The sequence below is a fragment of the Panthera uncia genome, unplaced genomic scaffold, assembly GCF_023721935.1.
Source record: "Panthera uncia isolate 11264 unplaced genomic scaffold, Puncia_PCG_1.0 HiC_scaffold_2372, whole genome shotgun sequence".
NCBI classification, from domain to species: domain Eukaryota; kingdom Metazoa; phylum Chordata; class Mammalia; order Carnivora; family Felidae; genus Panthera; species Panthera uncia.
In genome coordinates this window covers 1-8,972 of record NW_026059100.1, presented here as the reverse complement: position 1 = coordinate 8,972, position 8,972 = coordinate 1, and the positions used below count along the sequence as shown (strand labels likewise).

General features: G+C 42.6%; 1 pseudogene; it reads left to right on the top strand.

The window, feature by feature from the left end:
* The first annotated feature begins 281 nt into the window (after positions 1-281).
* LOC125917763 (GTPase IMAP family member 4-like) lies at positions 282-1,442 on the top strand (annotated as a pseudogene).
* Positions 1,443-8,972: the final 7,530 nt, after the last annotated feature.

The window sequence follows — 8,972 nt, the reverse complement described above, 5'->3', positions numbered from 1 at the left end:
GCATTGCTCTTATGAGGAATAGCTACCAGCAGCAGCAGCTCAGAATTCTCTTTGTAAACTACAATATTTTGTTTCCTCTTCTGTGGGCTACTTAGGTACAAAAAGTAATAGTAAGAAGCTCCAGGAAATCCTGGAAAGTACTTGGGCATTCCCCAAGTATTGCAAGAGAACTTCAGGCTTCCTATAGACTTTGAATAGGTTTCTCCAAAAGGGTCTTCTATAGAGTTCCTGGGAGTGCAGCCGTCACTTATGGGAGGGGACCCTGGGGCAACAGAGGAGGGTTGTGTGTGAGGGGAAATGGGAGGCTGTAGAGAGGAAGCAGTGGGATTACCTCCTAATGCTGTGGCTTTTGTTTCCTGATGTCCCAGGGCTTAGAAACCAAGATGGCAGAGATTCACAGTTGAGACTCATCTTAGTGGGTAAGATCGGAGCAGGGAAAAGTGCCATGGGCAACAGCACCCTTGGAGAGAAAGTGTTTCCTTCTAGCACTGCCACAACATCTGCCACCAAGACCTGTAAGAAAGGGAGCAGCAGATGGCAGGTAAGAGAAATTGAGTCGTGGATACACCAGGCATTTTTGACACCGAGGCACAGGATGCTGACACCTGCAAAGAGTTTACTCGCTACATCTTCCTGACCTCCCCAGGACCTCACACCCTGCCCCTGATGGGACAGCTGGTCCCGTACATGCAGGAAGAGCACAACGCCATGGAAAAGATCCAGTAAATATTTGGACTCAGAGCTAGGAGATACTTGATTCTCTTATTCACCCGGAAAGATGACTTGGATGGCATCAATTTCCATGATCACTTAGAGGAAGCACCCGAAGGCATCTGAGGGCTGGAGGGCTAGTTCCGTGATCACTACTGCGTGTACAAGAATGGTGCGACAGGAGCTGAGCAGGAGGCCCAGAGAAGCCAGCTCCTGGCCCTGGTCTAGCGCATTGTGGCGTAGAATGAAGGACGATGCTACACTAAGAAGATGTACCAAAAGGCCAAAGAGGAGATTCAGAAACAAATCCAAGAGATGCAAGAATTTTATGGAGCACAGCTAGAGAGACAGAGAGTGCAGGTAAGAGAGGAGTTTGGAGAAAAAATCAGGAAGCTGGAGGATAAACTGGAGCAGCAGAAATGAAAGGAACAAATGGAGAGAATTGGCAGGGAAAGAGGCTTTCTATGCCCTAAAGCAGCAGAACGCCAGATATGAAGGTGAGACTCATTGCAGGAACCTTGAATTGATCATGGAAGCACTGCAGATAGTTTTTCCTGTTTTCTCTCACCTGTTTATGTAAGATTTACCTGAATGAAAAGATCTCCCTATTTCCTGCATATTTCCCGCTGGCCCTGCCCACTGTCTGCCACCCCCCCCAACCCAGCCCCCGCACCCCTGAACTCATTCGCCAACCTTGGAGCACTCTCGCTTCTGTCTCTCAGACTCTCAGGACTAAGGGGTATAATCAGATTCAGTGTTGGAGATTGGTAGATGTTTGATTGACTTAACAGGGGAGGGACGAATTCTTAATTTGTGGAACTCCAGAGTAGAAGGTATAAAGGTGGCCCCAAAGTTTGTCTATTTATCCCGAGAAAAATCTGGTTTCTTTCTAGATTGGTGGATCTTCTCCCTCTGTTGCTTCTACTCACTTATTTTTCCTTTAGAACACAGTGATCACCTTCCCCCTATGATTTGTTAGAAAGATTTGTTCTTCGTGTTGGGTAATCTATCGGTGGAGATGTTTATAGAATTCTTTCCAGATGAATGGACATTTATGTAGTAAGAGTTTTACAGAAGGATTCAAATTGTTCCTTATCAGCTGCCTACTGAAGGACAAAGAGTTTTTTGGAAAATAGACCTCTAAGAACTCAACTAAGTGAAATGCCAGAAAGAGCAGTTGAAAGACGGAGATTCAACACAGAAGAGAACAACTGTTTGCTGTATTCAGATGTATGTATAGCAACTCTTTGACCTGAATGCAATATATTTGTGAATAACCAGTTCTCTTCTTTTCATGTGAAACTAACTGTTGCCACTTCACCTCCATCACCTCAGACCTTCATTACTTACACCGCCTCGCAGTTGAATTGTTTGCTTGTTATTAAAATAAAAATCTTCTCTTCTCTCATATTTCTATAAGATTGGAGTCCACTTTTTCTTGGAAAATAACTTTCCTGTTGTTTTATTACTTAATTTAAAATTAGTTAATTATTTACTTTGAGAGCAAGAGAGAGAGAGAGAGCATGAACAGGGGAGAGGCAGAGAGAGAAAGAATCCCAAGCAGACTCCACACATCAGTGCAGAACCCGATGCAGGGCTCAAACCTATGAGCTGTGAGATCATGACCTGAGCCGAAACCAAGAGTCAGATGCTCAATGGACTGAGCCACTCGGGTGACCCCCTTTGTTATTTCTTCTAAGAACACTGAATTTTACTTTTTGGTAAAAGTTCAAGATGATTTTGGAGCTAGTTTTGGTTTACCCTCAGCACATCTCTCCTCTTTTTCCTTGGAAATTCCCAGCCACATTCTCAACCCCTCTGCCAGTCAAACACTACCTTTTCCTTGGATTGATTAATTATTCACTGATAAATGTTATGTGTAACCAAGGCTTCAGAGACCTTTCTGGTTTTCCTGGAACAAAAATTGTCTTTAATATATGTATAACAATAAGAGGTGTCTCTACCCCTTTTCTACTTTTCTCCTGGGTACTTTTCACATTATCCATTCTAAGGTTTCCCAAAGCACATTTCCATGTTCTACCAAGAAGTCCCGGTGTAGACTGAACTTTTAATTAATCTCAAGCATTAGAGAAGCACAACACCAAGAAGCTCACAATCCTTTTAGAAATAGTCACTTAGGAGAAGGGGCCAAGATGGCAGAGTTTTGGAAGTTTTCTGCTTCTGTCATCCCGGAATTTCAGCTACGTCAGCACCAAAGCATTTTTAACACCTAGAAAATGTATCTGAGGATTAACACAACAATATTCATAACTTGAGCCACAGAACTTCACAGGTATGCAGCATGGAGAGGTGAACTGGTGGAGAGAGAAGGCTCAGATGTTAGGGAACTATTTTTGCTTGTGGAAAGAGGATTGAGACAGGGGGGAGAGTACAGTAAAAATTCTTCCTGGAAGCAGCTGGAGAGAAAGGGAAAGAGTGGAAACACACATAAGGGACTGAACAAGAAAGAGAGTAAGGAGAAAGAAGAAAGTTCAATGCCACTCTATAAACAGGGGAGCACAGGGTTTGAAATTATACAGCTCAATGCCTGGTGGTGTTCTGGTGGGAAGGGCAAATCCCCAGGAATAGACAGCAAAGTCCAAGGGTGAGGGGTCTCTGGCCACATGGGGAGAGGTGGTTCCCCAGTTAAGAGGACATTTGGTAGAGGCTATGCAGCTTCCCCACAGGCAAAGGTCCCAGAAGACCCTAGAGAACAGCCATTTGCTGGTGTTGAGCAAGGGTGTTAGGAAGCAGTGAAACCTGATGCCAGATGTGTGGTGTGATTTACCATAATCTCTTACATGCTGCTGCTACAAGATTGCATGATTTTTTTCTGGGAATGTTGGCACCTGGCCATAATCTCTGGGCTTCAGCAGCAACATGGTCATGCAAATTTTCCTGGGGGCAAGGGCAGCCAGCACCCAAGCAAGTCTTGGCAAGACACTCCCTGAGAGGGTCAGTGTGTGTCCAAGCCACAGGGCCCTCAGAAATGAGGGGTTTGGAATCACAGCCTCATCTGAGATAAAATTCAGAAGGGAGGTACCACCTGGCAGGCTGTTGACTTGGTTCTGGATAGTGTAGAAGCAGGGAGTGGACAGAAGCCAGGGACAAAGGAGGGGTGCATGATTGCCAGTCAGTGAGAGCACAGAGTTCTGATGCTAGAGACTGGGTAGGTAGGTGATACCATTTACATCTCTCCCACCCATGTGCATTCATGGATACAGGCGCCACAATGATCTACCCCAGTAATCTAAGCAGTGCCATCTAGTGTAAACGGAGCCATCACACCAAGCCCTATCCAACTGTGCCAACCAAGCTCTAGAGGAACATGAGTCTCTCCACCACCTTAGTTTACAGACTATAGATTTCTTCATAGTTTGACTTCTAGTGGAAACTGGATATAATTTCACTCATATTTCATTCTGTTCGCTAGTCCATCCATTCATTCTTTTTTCTTCTTCTTTTCTTATACTTGAATATAGAAAGAGAAAAAATTTATTTTTATTTTTTGAATTTTATAAAAAATATTTTTCTTTAAATTATATCTACTGTATTTTTTAGTTTCTTGTAAATTTTTTTATTCCATTTTACTTTCAGCATTTCACTCTATTCTGTTTTATTGTATTCATTTTTTTAATTATCAAACATTTTCTTTTTATTCCCTTTTCCCCCCTTTCTTTCCCTTTTTTCTCTATTCTACTGAGTTTCTTTCAGCAACCAGACCAGAACACACCTAGGAACTAGCGTCCATTATTTGACTTTTTTTTGTGTTGTTTTAAATTTTTAACTTTTAATCTTTATTTTTTCATTATTTCTTTTTCATCCAAAATGAAGAAATGAAGGAATTCACTCCAAAAGAAAGAACAGGAGGAAATGCTTCAGACAAATAAGCAAAATGTTTCAACCAGAATTTAGAGTCTGGATAATATAAATATTATCTGGGATTGAAAAAGCATATAATCCCTTTCTGTGCCTCCCTGCCCTCTGCCCCCTGCCCCCTGCCATTTTATAGCAAGTGCCATCGTCCCTCCAATGTCCAGCAGCGTGGTCCCCACCCCTCTCTGGGACCTCACCAGAAAGTGACCTTGATGTTCATCCTACCACTGACATACTCTAAGGGCAATCTAGGCCTTTTTTTATCATGTACCTTAGAATTCTTCGAGCCTCCATGCATTACTCAATTTCAAAACGACTCCTACATGTTATTCAATTACCAGAGCAGGACCGTACTTTTTGGCCTTAAAATCTATATTAGTTCCCCCAGGAGCTGCTGTAGCAAATGACTACAAACTGTTGCTTAAAGAGCAGAAACTTACTGTCTCATTGTTATGGCTACTGTCTCACTGGCACAGGCTACAAGTGCCAAACCGAGACGTTCCCAGGGCCATACTCTCCATGAAGTCTCCGGGGAAGGATCCTTCTTTGCTGCTTCTTAGCTTCTGGTGCTGGCTGGCCTGTTTTGTTATTTGCCTTCAAGATGCTTCACTCCAATCTCTGCCTCTTTTGTCACATGGTGTTCTCTGTGTGTATCTCTGTGTAAACTTCCCTCACTGTGAATTAAATGATTCCAAGCATTGGAGTAGGACTCAACCTTAACTTCATGACATGACATCTCAGAGACCGTGCTCCAAAGTAGGTCACATTCTCAGGTACCAGGAGTTAGGACTTCTTTAGAAGGACACAATTCAACCTACAATATGGGAAGAGAGGGACAGTGTGTGCAGTGTGAGGGTACAGTACCCCTGATCTCTTCCTCTCCAGTCCTAGTTGCAGTTACCAGGTTAACCCATTGGGATAGTTTTCTTAGGTCTCTGCTTCTTGGAAATCTTCTACTGCCTAGGGCTTAGAATCCACATTCCTTGGCCTGGTGTTCAACAGTCGTTATAATCAGTCTCAACTTCTCTTCCAAGAATGAGATTCTTCTTGATATCACTGTTCCTGTTAATATCTGTTTACACTTTTGTAAGGAACGAAGGTGATAATGAGGGAGAGGCCAGTGCCTGGGACACAGTGGGCCCTCAGTAAAGGCTGGTAATGATTCCTGCACTCCAAATTGTTAGCTGTTCTCTGCCTCTGTCCAGTATATTTCCACCTCCAAGGCTTGAATCATGCTATTTCTCCCTCTCTTTCTTGTCTGAGTGCAGTTTTGAAAAAAAGCAAAATCATGCCTCTCGGGCAAGTATAAACACATCAAAGATTTTGCTCAACTCATGGCTTGACTAGAGAACCAGTATGATAGTATAATTGCATCAAAGTTCCTTTGAGTGGCTCAATCACTTTAGCGTCTGACTCTTGATCTCAGCTCAGGTCTTGACCTTAGGGTCTTGAGTTTGGGCTCCATGCTGGGTGTGAAACCTAGTTAAAAACAAATAAGCAAAGAATAAAACAAAAAACACAAACAAACAGAAACACAAACTTCATTTGAAATCAAGGATTGATGTGTTCAAGAGAGTAGCAAAATGTAATTTTTGAGTTCTATATTCCACCAGACAGAAAATTCGCTGAGTATCTATAAGGCAGAGATGTGCAAAAACCCTCTCTGCCTTTAAAGTGTTGTAAAATATCACGGGTGATCATCAAGCACAGCATCACACAGAACAATAGAACACTCCAATAATCTCTCTTCCCTATTTCTAAGTTTTGGATCATTTTCATAGCGTTCTCTACTTTGTGATCATAAGCAGTCTCCAACAAGTGTTGTTGATCCTAGTAGATTGTTTTTACTTTGCATGGCCTGATTATTTATACAATGCAGCAAGAATCTTAACCGGAAAAGCCTCCTTGAGTTTGCTCGGGAAATCTAGATCCTAATCATATTAAGCAAGTATCAATTCCAAAGGATAAGCTTCCTTTGGAAATTTTCAACATGAATTTTGAATCAGACTTCTCAAAGCCCCTGCCTTTCTTCTACCCTAGGAGTAGGAAACCAAGGCCCAAACACTTTCTCCAGTAAACTTTGCATGCTGTACCCATAAATCTCAGTGAATTTCCCTCTTCCTGAGGTCTCCAAAATTTGCTTAGGTTTCTGGACTACCAGGGAGTGGACTTCCTTAATACCTGAGAGACTGGGATCCTGGATGCCAGATATCATATTAGTTTTCTTATGAAGGTTTTGGAGACATTAGCTCCACATGTAACACCAACAATTGCTCCTTAGTAGTGGTCTGATGGTCTTTGATTAAAAACAGTCACTCTCAGATATCACCCTGTATATATGGCCTTGCTGCAGAATCGATTTTTCCAATGGTATCTTTGTAAACAAGAGGACAGAGTTTTATTAAACCTATGCAAATGGTTCTATCATCATGAAAGTGAATGAAACTCAGTAGAAGCATTTTTTTCTGAATTTTGAGGGTAGGTGAAGATGAGGTAATGTTTAAAGACGGTTGTTGTGGATTTACAAATACACAGTCTACTAATTCGTTTAAGGAGAAAGAAATAATGTTTCCACAAATAGCCATACAAGTAGAACATCAAACAGAATGCCATCAATATTCCAAACAAATAACCACAATGGCACATCCATTGAGTGAATCCGTTCACTCAGTCCTATGTCATTACTTCTCACTCTGCTGGATCTTGAGTCAGTCGTCTGATTTCATGAGGTACATATGCTTCCAGACTGAGAGTCCCAGTAGTCCTGGCTTTGCTCACTGGCACAGTCTGATCATTGAGTCAGTGCTGCCATCTTGGAAACCTGTTCTGAAGAGTCTCTTTGAGGCAACAGTAGTTCAGAGTACGTCCTACAGTTTTTCCCCTGAAGCTCCAAGACTGTGACCCTCTGGTGAAGACACAAATTCTGAGTAGTCACTTTTGGAAGATCTTCGGAGAAGCCTTAGGAGGATGCAGAGACCTGTTTGAGAACAGGACTGAATGGTTGTGGTTCATAACCGAATATAACATCGTGGAAGACAGTAAAAGGCTCTTTGGGAGGCATGGTCTTTATTTCATGAGGGTTTGGTCAATGTTTCCTTTGAGGGATTCAGCCCCAAGTGCACTGTCACACCTAACACCTCTACCTCTTTTGTGACACGACTGCCGTGAGGCTGCAAGAGGGAGCTCTTCTTGCACATCCGTGGATCCAGAAGACCATTTAATTAAAGACATGTGAGAGCAGGGGTATAGATAATCCATATCCCTTATCCTGGTATACAGGCTGTGGAGGTGCTGAGTCTTCCTTTTCATGCAGTGCCCTTTGGGGGTGGAGTGAGTGGGGAGAAACCAAGAAACCTTGAGTGATATCCAACAATTCACTTAAGGGATATTGTTACAAAGTAGAAGTGACAAGTTTTTTTTTTTTGGCAACAAGAGAGAAGGCTCCAGAATCCCTAACCCCCAACATGATGGTATTTGGGGATAAGGTAAGTGGGTTTCCATCAGTTCATGAATCTGGGGTCATCTTGACGGGATTAGTGCCCTTGTAAGAAGAGATAGCAGAGAGTTGCTTCCTCGTTCCATCATGTATGGACACAGTGAGACTGTGTCATCCACAAATCAGGAAGTGAGCCCTCCCCAGGGATACAAGTTGGCTGGCACATTGGGCTTGGGCTGCCCAGTATCCAGAACTGTGAGAGATTAATTCCTGTTGTTCCTGCTCCCAGGCTGTGGTATTATGGCGGTCCACGCCAACTAAGACAGCATCTATGATGTGTAGATGAGCCTCAGAATGGTAATCTATGAGACTAGCGTTGAGGGTTGTATTATTACTACTAAGTACTACCTGTTGATCACTATGGTCTGAGAACCACTTCATGTGTATGACTTTGTCTGGTTTCACAATGACCTTCTGAAGTAAGTACTCCATTTTAATGATTAGGAAAGTGAGTTGCAGATAGTTTAATTTACCCAAATGTGGCAGGTTGAATGGTGGCCCCAGACAGGTGTCCACACCCTAATCCCCAGAGTCTGTGAATGTTACCTTATTCCATAAGGATTTTGCAGATGTTATTAAGTTAATGATTTTGAGATAAGATAATTCTGAATTATCTGAGTGGGCCCAAGATGTAATCAGAAATGTCCTTCTAAGGAAGAGGTACGAAGGCATTGTGATGAGGGCAGCAGAGATTGGTGTGATGTGGCCACAAGCCCAGGAGAGCAGGCAGCTTCTGGAAGATAAAAGAGGCAAGGAATGGATTGTCTCCTAGAGCCTCCAGATAGAACCAGCTCTGCAGGACCTTGATTTTATGTCCATAAGACTAATTTCATATTCTTGTATTCCAGTATTGTTGGAGATTAATTTTATATTGTTTTAGGCTACTAAA